The sequence below is a fragment of the Bos grunniens genome, chromosome 7 (assembly GCF_055505025.1).
Source record: "Bos grunniens cultivar Pamir isolate PY7600 chromosome 7, Bosgru_T2T1.0, whole genome shotgun sequence".
NCBI lineage: Eukaryota > Metazoa > Chordata > Mammalia > Artiodactyla > Bovidae > Bos > Bos grunniens.
This window is the reverse complement of record NC_141171.1, coordinates 84759403-84775520: the sequence shown is the minus strand read 5'-3', so window position 1 is coordinate 84775520 and position 16118 is coordinate 84759403. Positions and strand designations below refer to the sequence as shown.

Here is a 16118-nt window from a genome sequence, read left to right as displayed (position 1 = left end):
AAAATTAGTCAATCTCCTTCACTTATGACCCATGTACTTCTGAAAAATGCTACCTCTGCTCTGGGATTTAGAGTGTTTGAGACTTTGTATGTGCCTTTAAAGAGCAGACTCTAGTTCTCCCAGTTATAAGCCCTGTGGTTTCCAAAGCTAAACATTACAGGGGCTCTTCTTCCCACTGCAGGTTTCCGCATGGCTGAAGACCTCAAGGTGGAACTCAGAGGCCTGTCACTCGCAGTTGCAACATTCCTCCTGTTTGTTGAACACAGTGCTTGGGGTGTGTGTCCCAGCCAGATTGTTTCTCCATACTCTTACCCCATCTCTCGTGGCTTTCTTTTTATCTGTACTTGCAGAAAATCTTTTCTATTAGTTTTCAGCTCATTCTTAGAGATGAAAATGTTCTATATGTACTTTTTTTGTTTTTTCATGACAAAAGGCAAGCTCAGGTTTTTCCTACTCTACTATCTTGTCTTACTTGGTCAATGTCTTTTCACAAATGCAGATATGAATGAATGTAATGGAGATACTTGAATGTAATGGAGAAAAATATTTGAGTTGGATTAAAAAGTAAATGTAAAGGCCCCAAGTGGCGCATTGCTTGCAAGGGAAAGAGGAAACATTTTAAGAGGGATGAAGGTGTGAAAGGTAATGAGGTACCTTAAATTTTTCACTTGAAAATTCTGTAAAGACTCATTAATGGTCCGTTCAATTATGTGGAAGATTTGATTTTCTCTGGAAGTGACTTTGGATAGCAGTTATGGAATGCTAGTTGTAACTTGCATTTGGAGGGTTTGCTGCCTTCAAAACTTGATCTAGATTGTCTAGTAGGTCTTGTTTATTCTCTAAGTCTATAGATAGTAGAATCAGTGTGTCACTTATTTCAGGGACTTCACTCTTAGCCGCTGATGCATGGGTCATGAATGCTGAAAGCTCAGCAAGACTTTCATATTCCCCCTGAGCTCTCAGACAGAATAAATAACTTAAGGTTCTTGAGGAAAGTATCAGTATGTTGAAGGAACCCTTGATATAAAAGGCGATCATCTCTGGGTGACCTGTGAATTGATGCTTTGCCAACTCATGCTGAGGATGAGAGGGGCAACCCAGGATAAATAACCTTTTCTACCGAAGGATCTGACTGTAGAAATTGAGCAACTGCCATTCCATTTTCAAAACACTTCTCCATACGGACTTATAGAGTCTTCAGGCCTTTATTGTGGGGGTAACAGTCAACAGGAGATGGAACTGCTCCAAGAGAATTTTGTAAGAAACAGGATTAAGTGACACTAAGCCCATAAGGCCACTGGAAATATGTTGACATAAATGTGTTATCAATGATTAAAATAATGTCTCCAAGTTTAAGGACAGTATGTGCACAGGTTTCAGTCAGTCATCTTCAGGCCAGGATGTGTAGGGGTTTCAATCTAAACAAGCTTGGTTTCTGCCATAATAGCTGCCTCTAACCATTTGGTTTTGGAACAATCAACAAGGAAATCTTTAATACAAATTCAGTTGTCACCTGCCTAAAGAACCCTGTTTGTATCTCCATACACATCATCTTTACAAACAATTTGGCCCCCTGCTTTTTAACAGATTGTTAATAGTCACAGAGGCTACTTAGTCCCCTCCAGGGCTGCCACAGCTTTTTCAAGCAATTCCTGGTGGGATTCCAGACTGGCTAAACTCAAAACCCTAGTGTCACCTAGGAGCCCCTTGCTTGAATGTGGTAGACAGCGAGATAGGGGGCACGGCACCCTGGGATGTCCAAGTTCCTATTCCGCATGGATGGCTGCATGGGGAAATGTTGGAGCCTAGGCAGGAAACCTAGAGGTGTCTTTTTACTGCATGCTGAACTATAAAAGAGAGAGAGAGTTAAACAGTGAGGAAGATGAAAGTATGAAATTGGTGCACTGGGACTTGAAAATGACAGAAGAATTAGGTGAAGGAGAGGTAACAGCACACCTGGGATCCAGCATTTAGCCCATGAGAACTGGACTCTGTGACCTTTTACTGCTCTTGACCTAAGATGTGTAGTGATGGTTTTTGAGAAGAGTCATAAAATGATCTTCTTTAACAATTTTGCAGAATCACTCTGAATGATGCATTGAGATAGGATTGTCAACTAGGTGCATATTATAATAATCTAAATGAAGAGTGCTGGTGGCTAGGACAAGGGTAGCAGCTGTGGAAAAGTGAGAAATGGACATATCTTGTATAATTTTCAGAGAATTGATATACCAATATATATTGATCAGTTGGATGTGAATTATGTGAGAGAGACAGTGATGACTTCAAAGTTTGTGACCGAGGTGATGGGAAGCATATAGTTACCATTCACTGCTTTAGTAAATATTTTGGGAGAAGATTGTTGGGGGGAAAAGAAATCAAGATTCTAAAATAATCTCTAAAACATCTCTTAAATGTCCAAGTAGAAATATATATGAGACAATGTATTGTATGTGTCTTGAATTCAGAGGAGAAATGAGCATGGTAGCAGCAGTCAACTTGATGAAGAATGTCAAAAGGTAGCAGCAAAAGAGTGCAGATGCCCTCGAATCTCTAAATTAATGGTGTCATCACTTAGGTCACACCGATTATTAACAGTCACATCAAAGCAGAACAGATGGCAAGGCAAAAAATAGGAAAGTGATGGGCAAAGCAGGGCTGCTTGGTTCAGTGGGGGCCTAGGAAGGATGAGGAGTGCTATCAGGCCACTTGGCAGGTAAGAAGGGACAAACGAGTAAAGTGACCTTCTCAGATTTCTTTATTCTAGATGATTGGTATTTGTTCTAATGGCCATTTGGCTCAATTTGTAACATAAACAATATAAAAGAACCCCAAATATTCCAGAAGAGGTACTAGGCAAGATGGATTATAGCATAATCACAGAAACATAAGCATTGTTAAAGGTTCATGAGTCTTGATGCCCTCACAGAATGACCAGGCCTGTTTAGAAACAGGTATAAGAACCTGTATTCTGTACTAGAAATGTTAAGAAAGAGCAATATTAAATACTAGACTTCTTGGTTAGTATTACTGGATTGACAAACATGACCTGTTAGGGCATATAGGTTAACTATTTAAACAGTAAGTCATTGGTCAGTCATAATGGCATTAACCTATATATCATAAATTGTTTGGGATATGTAGTTAGCAGGACTATCTCCCCTAAAGTCTACTTTAAGAGGAAAATTACTTCTTTGGTGCATAAAAGTTATTTGGAATTGAGGAGGCCATTACTCCAAATAAAATACTTTACTATCTCAATGTTGTAATTATTTTTGGTATAGAATCAGAAATATAGACAACACAAAATTAAGCAGAACAAATTTAAGGAAGAAATAAAATTTGCTTTAGATATATATATTGATTTATAAATAGAATTAAATTTTGCATTCACATTCATGTACTTACCCTAAAGTCCTTCTTACCAGGTAGCTAGGTTATTTTATATTCTAGATTTCCCAGCAATGATTCCTGATGTTATTACTGGGCCTACCCAAAGAGTAAATGATTCATCATGGCTAAAATGAATGGAGTCAAGTGTATAATAACAAGCAAGGTGTTTTCTGAAAACAAGGCAGTTTCTAGAAATATGACTGAGTTCTCAGTAGAGGATGTAGCCAAACTGTGGTTAAGCAGAAGGAGAACTCAGTTGGGAAGTTCCATTATGGAGAAAGTTTCTGTTTTAAATTTCTTGGAAATGGTCAGTTCTCTGAAGGAATATTATTTCACAAAGGTTGACCTCAGTTCCTCTAGGAGATATATGGAGATATATGGAGGAGAGAATGGAACCTTCTACAGCATTCTATCACAAAGAAATTGTCTCTGCAGGTGACATAACCAAAGTAAGAGATGATTTTTTGGCTCTTGCAAATAATTGAATTACAGTAATGTACAATTATTAGCTGTAACTAATAGTACTATTGTTATTAATATTCCATAAAATGGAAAAAAAATCTTGATATGTGCAAAAGACTTAATGGAAAAAAATTAGGTATTTTATTTAATTTATGATTCAAAGGGTACATCAAGACATGACATAAGAAATCTGGCCTTGACCATTCAAAGAACTCTAGAGAACTTAATGGGAGAGTAAAACTCTTTCTTCCTTCTTTTCTTCCTCAGAACGAGCTTGCTTTACATCCAATCATTTATTCAGTCATTCACACATGCAAAAGGTAGTTGTTAGACACGAATATATGACAAGCACTATTGGATATCAAGGAAACAAAAACATTTCTTAAAGGGAACCTGAGTTCAAAATTTACAAGGATGTAATTCCCCTAAACCAAGGAACTTGAACCAAGAACTAAGGAGAACTGCCAATCTTTTCAGAAATATACATGGTTAATCAGAGAAAATGCTTCATTTTCTTCAGATGTATGGGCATCACACAGTGCAAGCAACAGACAAGTTCTAATCAAGTCTCCCTCTTGCTTAGGTCCCCCATCCCCTGGGTTCACTCCCTTTACCTCTAGCATTTTAAACAGTGCAATGAAACGATATTCCAACGTATGCAAATGCTTGTATTTTCCAGGAAGAACCTAAACCAAACAGCAAATATGAGAAACTTTATTTGCTACTCTCCTAGTCCTGTCCCTTTGGAACAACCTCTATATCCTAAATTTTACTTTCCCTTATCCTGTAGGTATCCTTTCCCTGTATGGTAAATTGGATATCTCCAAATGCCCTCATTATGGCTCCTCCCTTTGGCCCTTCCTTTCAAATTTTAAGCTTTCATTGTTACTTATTCCTTCCTGGAAAATATGTTTTATTCTTCAGAATGTATTCTGGATGTTAGATCATGTAATTGAATCAAACCATTTTAAGTGTAGTAATTAATTTATTAGTCTGGATGATCACTAAGTCAGCTAAAAAACCTTAAAATAAATAAAATTATTATATATTCACAGCATAAACTCTAACATCTATTAAGACACACCTCTGGAAGTGGAGCTTAGGAAATCAGAGCTAAAAAGATGTTTCCTAATGCAGCCTGACTGATAAATTGATGTTGGGTTCTAGCTGCTTTACCATTAAGGAGTGATGACAGAAGCAAGAATGTGAGAGTGGAGGAGAAATGCATAAAGCTAAAGTTGGACTGGCTAAAGCTAACTAGTTTCCTTAAGTGAATGAGGCAGAGCTCTCCCCCATGGTTCTGTTACTTCTTCTTCTGACTTCCTGCATCAAATTTCTTACTGACTCTTGATTTTTGTCTGTATTTAAAATTTCTAATCAAGTCAGGCCTAACCCTTGCATGAAGTCTTTGAAATTATGCATGGCCTTGATTTCTATTTGAATATTTTCTACCTCCTTAAGCCCTTTGAAGACTGAAAATATGATTTGAGGAAGCAGATAAGATCATGAAACTTCTCTGGGCAAAAAATAAAAATTAATAGTAAAAGAGAGCAGAAGAGGAAGAAGAAAACAGTTCATGGAACACAGAGTGAGTCAAGCAGGGTCAAGCAGCTTAGAAGCAGATTAGAGCCTGACTCCTGGAAAATGCTCAGGATAAATGATAATGAAAAATATTTAAATTAAGTTGTTAAATTTTGACAGTTTCCTTCATTTGACTGCACACATGAAAAGGTCAGTTTTCATTCCAATCACAAAGAAAAGCAATGCCGAAGAATGTTCAAACTACCACATAATTGCAGTCATCTCATACGCTAGAAAAGTAATGCTCAAGATTATCCAAGTCAGTCTTCAAAAGTATGTGAAACATGAACTTCCAGATGTTCAAAGGCAGAGGAACCAGAGATCTAATTGCCAATATCTGTTGGATCATCGAAAAAGCAAAAGAGTTTCAGAAAAATGTCTACTTCTACTTTATTGACTGTGCCAAAGTCTTTGACTGTGTGTATAACAACAAACTGTGGAAAATGCTTCAAGAGATAGGAATACTGTACCATCTTACCTGCCTCCTGAGAAACCTGTATGCAGGTCAAGAAGGAACAGTTAGAACTGGACATGGAACACAGACTGGTTTCAAATCAGGAAAGGAGTATGTCAAGGCTGTATATTGCCACACCGCTTATTTAACTTAATTTAACTTTTATGCAGAGTACATCATGTGAAATGCCAGGCTGGATGAAACACAAGTTGGAATCAAGATTGCCAGGAGAAATGTCAGTAACCTCAGATACTAGATGACACCACCCTTATGGCAGACAGCGAAGAAGAACTAAAGAGCCTTTTGATGAAAGTGAAAGAGGAGAGTGAAAAAGTTGGCTTAAAACTCAGCATTCAGAAAACTAAGATCATGGCATCTGGTTCCATCACTTCATGGCACATAGATGGGGAAACAATGGAAACAGTGAGAGACTTTGTTTTGGAGGGCTCCAAAATCACTGCAGATGGTGACTGGAGCCATGAAATAAAAAGATGCTTGCTCCTTGGAAGAAAAGCTAGATCAACCTAGACAGCGCATTAAAAAGCAGACATTATTCTGCCAACAAAGGTCTGTCTAGTCAAAGCTATGGTTTTTCCAGTAGTTATGTATGGATGTAACAGTTAGATCATAAAGAAAGCTGAGCGCTGAAGAATTGATGCTTTTGAACCGTGGTGTTGGTGAAAACTCCTGAGAGTTATTTGAACTGCAAGGAGATCCAACCAGTCCCTCCTAAAGGAAATCAGTCCTGAATATTCTTTGGAAGGGCTGAAGCTGAAGCTGAAGCTCCAATACTTTGGCCACCTGATGGGAAGAACGGACTCATTGGAAAAGACCCTGATGCTGGGAAAGATTGAAGGCAGAAGGAGAAGGGTATGACAGAGGATGAGATGGCTGGTTGGCATTGCTGACTCAATGGACATGAGTTTGAGCAAGCTCTGGGAACTGGTGATGGACAGAGAAGCCTGGCATGCAGCAGTCCATGGGGTCACAAAGAGTCAGACACGACTGAGCCCCTGCACTGAACTGAACATATGCAAATGCTCTCTGAAGAAATCAGGGAAAAGAGGGACCATGTTTAACTTCTAGTATTCAGACTTGGGAAGTTATTTTGAATATGTGTGACAGATCCCCTTCTCTAGGATACTTTGTCATAGGGTATTTTGTTAATTACTAACCTCTTAGCTTGCTACCTGTGTAGGCAGTTGACCCACGAACAAAAAATAACTTTCTATAATGTTGATAAACCTCTCCATGAAATATGGAAGTCTGAAATGATTGTGACTGTGTGTATGTAGCAAGGAGGGTATCCAAGAATGCTTAGGACTATAGCAGATTGTGGTCCCACATACTCCTTCACCCAGTGAATTATACATGACCTTTTTTCAGGAAATGTTCCCAGACGTAGGTGAGAAGTGCTTGTTGGGGAAAAATCCAGGACCAAAAGAAATTAGAAAGGCTCATCTTCTTGTTATGGTCATACGAAGCAAAATTTCCCAGACAAAATACACCTCTGTGCTTTACTTCTTTAGTTGCTAACTTGTTTCCAAATCCTTTGTGGTGCCATGGACTGTAGCCTGCCAGGCTCCTCTGTCCATGAGATTTTCCTGGCAAGAATAATGTAGTTGGTTGCCATTTCCTTCTCCAGAGGATCTTCCCAGCCCAGGGATCAAACCTGGGTCTCCTACATTGCAAGTCGATTCTGTCCCACTGAAGCACCAGGGAAACCCACCTATGCCACTCAGTGACATGTGGCATTGTTTTCCATTGACTACTGCAAATGTGACAGTACTGGGTCAGAAGTGCTTCTGGAGCTGAATCCTGAATGTTTAGAAGCAGACATTCCTACCCTTTAGCTATGGTGGTTGAGAATCTGAAGTTTCCAGCTAACATGTAGTTGCATTATTTCAGGGATTCTTTTCTTTTCCTTCAAATTTTAACATATCCGAATTTAGATGACATAATTATTGTCATTCAGGAACAGGTAGGCTTGGAAGTTGTTACTGCCTGCCCCTGTGTATGAAAAATTATAAAATACTGTTAGCTGCTTGGACAATAAGCATACAGAAACTACTGTAGCATTTTTCAAGAAACAATGAATCATTAATGCTTGTGTAGCCACCAAGCATGATTTTACATGGGAAAAAATGCACTGGTGTTTCCAGATCAAAAAGTTAGACCCTGAATGGAAAGAAGTTGTAGTTTTAGAGTCATTTAATCAATTATTTCACTTAAATATTCTTTTTATGATTTCACAAGTGTAATATATACAAAGAGGTATTTCAGTAGAATAAAATAAAAACTCTAAGTGATATAAAATATAGTATCAGTGTTAAATTAGCAGAGATTTTCCTCTTCATTGAATGGTATATGTAATAATGGTGCATTTACTATAAATGGCATTTTAGATCTATTTGCTTTCACTATTCTGAACATTTGGCCCCAGTCAAGCAAAAGTTCAATCTTATTTGGAGGTGCTGAGTACAGGATAGGAAAGAGTAATGACAACCACCTCAAAAGGAAACAGGAAGCTTTGACTGAGGGCCTAAAAGAACCAAAGTAATAATCAAATTTCTTAGTATTTGTGTATAGAAATATATGCTGCCTAGTCAGCCTGATTTCCTTTCAGGCATAATCCCTTATGGGCTTCCCAGGTAACCCAGGGATAAAGAATCTACCTGCCAATGCAGGAATTACAAGATACACAGCTTCAACCCCTGGGTCAGGAATTGCTTCATATTTGGGGTGCAATTTTCTGGAGTATAAAATGGCAACCCACTCCAGCATTCTTGCCTGAAAAATTCCATGGACAGAGAAGCCTGGTGGATTACAGTCCATGGGGTCGCAAAGAGTCAGACATGAATGAGCAACTGAGCATGCAGGTAATCCCTCACACTGACAATATGGGGGAAATAACAGCTGTTTGTCTCTCAGTTTCCCTTAGCCTACCAGAGACTTTGTCTAATGCATAGAAATTTTGTCTGGCATGGTAAACCCAGCTCTAGAATAAAGACTGTGCTAGACTTGAGATTGAGTTTGAGGAGTTAGCATCCTATGAGGAAAGATAAGTAACATCCCCCTATGGATGCACCTGAATGCAAGTCACCACCAACTGGAAGCCAAGGGAGTGACAGGACTGAGTCACAGGGGAATGGTGCAGAAATAGTGCCCTGGAGTGAACCCGTTCCCAGTCTCTCTATACCTCAAAACTCATTCCAAATTCATAACATTAGGCCAAGCAATGCACCTAAAGAGGGCTTCGTAGAATTGGAAAACAAACATCTAGGAAAAAGAGATATCATAGTGTAATATAGTGTAATGCATAGAATAGCATAGCATAACATACAGCACAGCATAGCATCGTGTATTATAGCACAGTATGTAATATAACATAGCATAACGAATACTACACCACATCATAACATGCACGCATCCCCTCTGGAAGATAGAAAGCATTTACTTTCTATTTACTTACGTTCTTCTTGGACCACGTGGTAAAGATACTATGTTCATTGTTCACTGTTATTTGATACACAGCCTGGGCCATCCTCATAAAGCTTGTTGAAGAGAATACATTTTATCTGCGTGATATTTTAACTATAAAAATTAATGCATTTTGTCATGTCTACAGCATATTTATGAAGAATGGAATGGCAATCCACCCCAATATTCTTGCCTGGACAATTCCATAGACTGAGGAGCCTGGGCGGCTACAGTCCACCGGATCGCAAAAAGTCAGACATGCCTGAACAATTAGCACAACAAAACATTTGGGGAGCAGAGACAGCTTTTGCAGGATCCATAAAAGGTTACTAAAGAAAAATGAAAGCTATTTGAAAACATGTAACTTAATTTTTTGGAGAAGGAAACGGCAACCCACTCCAGTGTTCTTGCCTGGAGAATCCCAGGGACAGGGGAGCCTGGTGGGCTGCCGTCTATGGGGTCGCACAGAGTCGGACACGACTGAAGTGACTTAGCAGAAGCAGCAGCAGCAACTTAATTTTAATAATGATTATATAGTTATATTTTAGAATTATTATGAAATATAATAGCAATAAAAGTATTATGTAATTACCTAGCACTATAGTCCCATTTTATACTGTTTATGGAGTTCTCATGGAAAGAATGCTGGAGTGGGTTGCCATTTCCTCCTCCAGTGGACCACATTTTGTCAGAACTCTTCACTATGTCTCGTCTACCTTAGGTAGCCTTGTGTGGCATGGCTCATAGCTACAATGAGTTATGCAAGCCCCTTTACCACAACAAGGCTGTGATCCATGAAGGGGAGAAAAGTGAAAGCAATTATAGATTTTATTTTCTTGGGCTCCAGAATCACTGTGGATGGTGACTGCAGCCCTGAAATTAAAATACCCTACTTAGAAAGAAAGATATGACAAACCTAGACAGTGTATTAAAAAGCAGAGACATCATTTGCCAACAAAGATCTGTATAGTCAAAACTTTGCTTTTTCCAGTAGTCATGTGTTGATGTGAGAGTTAGATCATAAAGAAGGCTGAGCACCAAAGAATTTATGGTTTCTAATTGTGGTGCTAGAAAAGACTCTTGAGAGTCTCTTAGACTGCAAGGGGATCAAATCAGTCAACCCTAAAGGAACACAGAAAGAAAGTGAAGTCGCTCAGTCGTGTCCAACTCTTTGCAACCCCATGGACTGTAGGCTACCAGGCTCCTCCTTCCATGGAATTTTCCAGGCAAGAATACTGGAGTGGGTAGCCATTTCATTCTCCAGGGGATCTTCCTCACCCAGGGATCAAACCCAGGTCCCCTGCATTGTAGGCAGACACTTTACCATCTGAGTCACCAGGGAAGTTGCCTGGAAGAAATTAACCTAAATATTCATTGAAAGGACTAATATTGAAGCTGAGCTCCAAAAATCTGTCCACCTGATACGAAAAGTTGACTCTTTGGAAAAGACCCTGATGATGGCAAAGACTGAGAGCAAGAGGAAAAGGAGGCAAAGAGGATGAGCTGGTTGGATGGCATCACTGACTTAATGGACCTGAGATTGAGCAAACTCCAGGAGATAGTGGAGGGCAAAGGAGCCTGGTGTGCTGCAGTACATGGGATTGCAAAGAGTCGGACATGATTTAGCAAGTGAACAACAACAATTATAGTTCCATTTGGAAAGAAGTTTGTTTTGGTTTTTTTTTTCCCAATAATATATTGAATAAACAGAATGAGAGTACTATAGATAAATCCAATAAATATGGTGGAATCCAAGAACTTTTGAATCAGTTCAGTTCAGTCACTCAGTTGTGTCCAACTCTTTGTGACCCCATGGGCTGCAGCACACAGGCTTCCCTGTCCATCACCAGCTCCCAGAGTTTACTCAAACTCATGTCCATTGAATCGGTGATGCCATCCAACCATCTCATCCTCTGTCATCCCCTTCTCCTCCCACCTTCAATCTTTCCAAGCATCAGGATCTTTTCCAATGAGTCCGTTCCTCACATCAGGTGGCCAAAGGATTGGAGTTTCAGCTTCAGCATCAGTCCTTCCAATGAATATTCAGGACTGATTTCCTTTAGGATGAACTGGCTGAATCTCCTTGCAGTCAAGGGACTCTCAAGGGTCTTTTCCAACACCTCAGTTCAAAAGCATCAAATCTTCAGCACTCAGCTTTCTTTATAGTCCAACTCTTACATCCATACATGACTACTGGAAAAACCATAGCTTTGACTAGACTTTTGAATAGTGGTCAATAAAATTTGTAAAAACTATGCTTTTCAGTATTTAAAATTTATGCTTTAATGTTCTTGTGAATACACCCATATTGGTTTTTCCAGACCTAAAATGGAAACAATTATATATTAGTTTTATTTTCTGTTTGCTTGCTTATTATTTTAATTATAGTGTATAAATTAAGTAAAGTAGGCCATGTTTCACATCTAGACAGTGTGACCCTAAGAGGAGCAAACTGTTAGGAATGGTAAGATGGTCCATAAAGTAACCAAAGCCAGTGGTGACAATAAGAAAGTGATGCCAACTTCTTACTGTAGACTTCAAAACATGGAGATGACAGGAATCATGCAGATCTTAAAAATACATGAAAGAGGGTACTTCAGTTGACATTTGTCTTATCCTGAAATAGCTATCTTACCAATATGACTTGTATGAACCAGTAGACTGTCTATATCAAGCATAAAAATTAACTACATACTAGATGATTTAGGCTTTTATTTTCCCTTTAGGGCAATTGCATTTTTAATAAAAGGGATTCTAGGAAATTCTCTGAACACAATCCAAGTGGCCTACAGGTCTAAATCTAAATTAAACAGTAAATACAGATAAATTCCCAATAATTTAATAATGTTCCTTAATGTCATAAAAACATTTTTATATTTTAAAACAATAATTCTTTTTTTTCCATTTATTATAAGATTTAACATAATTTGGAAAATCTATTTTTATAAAATTTTCCCAACATATTTATTTTTATCCATTTAAAATCTTTGACCTCATAATTTCACCATCTTATTGCTTAATAGAAGTATTATGAATCTCAAGCCTTCTTATTTTAAGAAATATCTTAAAATTTTAAAAATAGAGATCAATGTTCTAACTACAGAAGCCTAGCTAATCCCTGAGAAACTCTCAATTTCAATAGCAAAAATTACTCTGCTTCACAGTCTTTTCATCAGTCACCTCTAACTGACAGGAAGACAAAACAAATGAAAATAAAATTTTGTGAAATTATAATAAAATTATTCTAATGCCTCATCTCAAAAAAGAATCATTGAAAGTCATTTAAAAGCAATTCAGTTACACCTACTATTTTTCTAGTGGAAGATATGCTTTAGTGTTGATAACAATATATGTTTAACTGATTCAAGCAATTTTCAAACATGTTTATCTCTTCTTTTGAGATTCATACAACTACCTTCCCCCTTATTGATAGAATTAAACTGTCTCTCTTCATTTGCTCTCTCCCTTTTTTGCAATGCAGAGTGAGACCATCTTTTCCAAGTGAAAAAGAGATTTCAAGACTGACGTTCATTTTATACCAGTTAGTAGTAAGATTCTAAAATTTATCAGGTTGAAAGATATTTCTTTAAGGCCAAGGTTTAGAAATAGTGCATAAATACATGTGCATTGGAGAAAATGAAGAATCCAGTAAAGTTTCAGGAACTGGGCACAGAGATTCCTCATAAGTCTTTTTGGTTTAGGTCCATAATTATAGTCAAGCCAGTAATTATTGATTGATTGTTCAGCAGAGATGGAAGAAAACCGTATCTGAGACTTTTCCCCAATTTAAACAAATGAAAGACTCTCCTCACCAAAATGTACCATTTTAATCATCCATGGAATTATGGAAAGAGATTGGCATCAGAGAATCTGGCTTCAAGCGCCTACTTCACCATTTATAAGTTTGCGTGATCGAAGTCATGTTACTTAGCTTTTAAAGCTTCTGTTTTCTCATCTATGAAATTAGAATACTTAGAGATTGCAGTGAGGCTTGCAGAAAAGGAGTGCCAACTATTAACATTACTGCTCCATAAAGCTATCCCAAATACAGAAGAAATATGCTGCAGGATTAATTTACTTTGACTCTGAAAGATGATCACCCAGACAGATGCAGATCCAATGAGAACTGGAAAAATTGGGATTTGGTGATATATATTTGGAGGATACTCTGGCACAAAAGCAAGTACATGGGTAGTTTTCTAGCTTGAATGTTCACAGAACTCTGGGAATATGCCAAGAAGAAAAAGGACTGAAATTTCTGAGACTCATAATCTCTTCAAGGAATTTGGCTCAGACAAACTGTTAATCCTCTCCTGTTCTGTAACCTCTTGGAAATATCATGGTCAATCTCTTATTCTAACTAGACATAGGTACCCTGTCTTTGTGAGTCCTCTTATTCATCTACCCCTCCTGAATCCCATAATAAAAATATATTGCTTCAAGCAATATCATATACTGCTGTCGGTGACTATCATGTATTTTGGTCTATTCTTTGCTACCCAAATTTGAGAATACTGAGATTAACCTATAATAACACAGCTTTTTTTTTTTTTTTCTCTTGTATTTTACTCACCTAAATGAATGTGTTTTGGATGTTTTACTCCCCTGAGAACAGGCCAGACAGGGAAAAAAAAGTACTTTTCTTACCAGGACTGCTCATATCTGGAATAAGATTATGTAATGAGGGAAAATGGAAGGCATTTTATTCAACCTACACATTGAGAAACACTTGAGAGTAGGCTGTATAGTTATGTTCACAGAAACATGTGATCATTAACAAAAGATATAATACCAACAAATTCAATAAAATAGTTGAAGATATAGGAAAGCTACTCCAGGTAAGAAATGTAGTATTTTTGAGATGATAGAAATATAAATACATGTAAATGTGACTGATCAAGTTCTGCCTTAGTTTGGTTGTCTCTCTTGAAAGAGGGAGTCTTTTCCTTCACCTCATTGTATTCTTCATATTCTCAGAACTGCTTAATGAAGTTTCTTATATTTTAATAGTGATAAAGAGGTTGGAATAGTCCAAATACCACCTTGATCATAAAACAGCGTTAAATACTCATGGTTATAGAGTCAAAGGGCTGGGCCCACGTACATTTACATTGTTTAGAAAACCAACATAAAGCAAATCCATGTATGGGGAAATTAGTATGTTTTGTAATATATATTGAAAATCCCTCATCCAAAAAGCCTTGATAACCAAAAGGTTTTCATATAATGACAAATAGATCTATACTGATGTATGATTATTTATTGATTTTTTTCTTGTTTGAATCAGATATATTGTTTACATATTTTGTTTACATATCTGAATAGGGGGAACTGTTCCAGGCCCCACTGTTAGCATAATAAAGATACAAGCTAAATGTTACCTTTAAAAAATTCAGACACAATCCCAACTCTGGAATATATCCTGCCCCTAGAGTTTGGATTAGGAATTGTAGATCTAATCATACTTTATAAGTGATGTATTTTTATCTGTCTAGCTCTTTTGCTGCTGCTAAGTCACTTCAGTCCTGTCTGACTCTGTGCAACCCCATAGACGGCAGCCCACCAGGCTCCCCTGTCCCTGGGATTCTCCAGGCAAGAACACTGGAGTGGGTTGCCGTTTCCTTCTCCAACGCATGAAAGTGAAAAGTGAAAGTGAAGTCTCTCAGTCATGTCCGACTCTTCGTGACCCCATGGACTGCAGCCTACCAGGCTCCTCCGTCCATGGGATTTTCCAGGCAAGAATACTGGAGTGGGTTTTCATTGTTTTCTCCGGTCTAACTCTTCTAGGTCATATGATTTACATTAGGGAATTTATTGCTTAACATATGTTTATTTTTATTTCAAGCAATTTAATCAAATTCATTATAAATGAATATTTATTTAGATAGAAAATTTTAAATCCTTTGGTTTGCTTCTACCAATTGTATTACACACTCCTTTAGACTAGTTTCTAATAATTTTATAATATTTTATCTACAAAAGCATGCATTAAAATGAAAAATTACACTGAAATCATTATCTGATGCTAAATAATTTTAATCACAAGACATACTTTTAACTCTTTTCTACTAATTGTTTGAACTAATATGAGAAAATATTATATTTGCATATGCTTAATGGAATAGCTTAGGTGTGTGCTTCATATATAGCATAGATGTCTATAAGCATAAAGTTATGGTGACTTATTATGGTAATGAATTTCTATAAATGCAACAAATTAGCACTTCTATGTCTTTAATTCAATGTAATCTTTCAGGAGAAATTTTAAAAGGAATGATTAATAAGGAACATTTTTATGACAACTAAGAATGCACTCATTTCAAGATGAATTTTTAAGTCATTCATTACATTCAGGAAACTAGAGGGCAATAATTTTAAAAATTCAAGAGACCCTCTTTCACAATTTTATTTCTTTCATCATTATGCTGATTTTGTCCATTTTTTATGTTTGGTTAATCAATTAATTTATAAAATCTGAGTTATCACTTCTATTTCAGATCGGCACCTAAGTCCCATGTTTATGATTTACAAATTTGAATTCAGTGTCACAACTACAGAGGACTTAATTAAAGCAAGTGAAAAATCAAAATTGGCTTAATTTTCTCAAAAATTCCTGGTCAGAAAAATGACACAGATGCAGCTGTGCTGATGCATATTTTTAGTATTCTCTTTATCATCTCCTGTTCACTGAAACATCTGCTTCATTTTTTAAACTGGTAAAAAGTCTTCAAGCCCTAATAGACTCCAC

At 37.3% G+C, this 16118-nt stretch overlaps 1 pseudogene; it reads right to left on the bottom strand.

Moving 5' to 3' along the window:
• Nucleotides 1-762: 762 nt before the first annotated feature.
• On the bottom strand, nt 763-9434 carry LOC147369909 (cystathionine gamma-lyase-like; annotated as a pseudogene).
• Nucleotides 9435-16118: the final 6684 nt, after the last annotated feature.